Below are 1,636 nucleotides of genomic sequence, written 5' to 3'. Positions count from 1 at the left end.
TATAAAATAAAGGATTATATTAAATGATAGAACATCTCTAGGGCCAGTTAGTTTACAATTTCATAATTATTTTTGCAAACATTTGTTAATCAAATACAAGAAATCATTCACAAACTTGACATACAACAAATATAACAAGACAGAATTTGTTTCCTTGAAGACATTTATTATAAAAAATCAGAGAAAAAGCATTATAATCAAATTTTAGACGTAATCATGTAGTCACTTGCCTTGTGAGAGAGCCCTGTGGCCTTTGTTGACTAATTTAGATAGAAAGGATTGTCAAGAAATGCTACCTGAGAAATTGGCATCAGATTTGATCCAAAATTAAGATTTAAAAAGAGCTAACAAGACAAAGTTGGGACAGAAAGGAATGCCTATCCATGTTGTACAAGCAGTAGAATTTCCAGCATTATAAATAAAAGTCGTAGTGGAAAAAATTATAAATTTTGGGCAGAAAATTTCAAAGTTTCTGGAATGTGCAATATCAGCTAAGCAAGTTGAATGTGACAGAAACATAAGAGAGCAAAATAAGAATGTTTAACAGTGGTCAGACGACTAAACATAGCTTCCATGGAAAGGTTCTTTTCTTTAAAAATTAAAAAAGAAAATCTGATAAAGAGGAAGGATATAAAGTATATCCGTCTTTGAGTGATCTATAGATCCATGGGTAACTAGGAGTTTCAGTTTCAAAGGTCATGATTATGGCATATGGGAAATAAAGTCTGAGTGGAGAATTTCACATAAACCCAGGAATCAGAGAGTCTCCACTCTAAGTTAAAAACTTAAAGTGGTAAAAATCCATCTTTTAAAGGCAGATGTCAGAAAAAATATATATATGAGCTGTAAGTCTGGGTAAAAAAGAAAGGAATCTCATTTGAAGATTTAGGACAATAAACTTACCCTCAAATTTGCATTATGTCGGTGAACCAAAAGAATTTAAAGATAATTTAAATTTAGATATTAGTTAAAAGAGTCCCTGGTGTCTAACAGAAGCCAGTAAAATTTCTCCATAGCATCAGAGTCTCAAACAAGATTTTCAAGAATTCCCACAGATAAAGTTCCAATGAACATGAGTTCAAAATCAACATTTAAAATTGTTTGGTACATAATATTTGTACGTACTTATGGAGTACATATGATGTTTTACATGCTTAGAATGTGTAGTAATAAATCAAGGTGTTTAGGATATTCATCACCTTGAACATTTATGATTTCTATATTTTGGGTACATTTCAAGTCCTCTCTTCCAGCTACTTTGAAAAACGTAATACTTTCTTATTAACTATAGTCACTGTGCTCTGATATCAAATATTAGAATTTATTTCTTCTATCTAACTCTACAAAATCAAAATTTTTAACCTATTAAGAAATAGGAAATTAGAGGGGATCATAGAAGTAATGAATACATAATCAGACCTCAATAATACACGGTACTGGAATTCTCAGAAGCAAAGTAAAATATGTCTTTATCAATCAATAAATAGATATAGAACTATGAAAATCTAGGTAAATAATGTATATAATATGTAAAGAAATAAAAGAAAGAACCAAACACACGGATAAATAAACAACTATTAAGAGCAACTTAGAAGGTCTAAAAAAACCAACGAGATTTCTTTTTTTTTTTTTTTTT

This window comes from Rhinopithecus bieti, unplaced genomic scaffold, assembly GCF_001698545.2.
Source record: "Rhinopithecus bieti isolate Rb0 unplaced genomic scaffold, ASM169854v2 scaffold_2244, whole genome shotgun sequence".
NCBI classification, from domain to species: domain Eukaryota; kingdom Metazoa; phylum Chordata; class Mammalia; order Primates; family Cercopithecidae; genus Rhinopithecus; species Rhinopithecus bieti.
The sequence above is the reverse complement of the archived record's forward strand: the minus strand, read 5'-3'. Positions refer to the sequence as shown.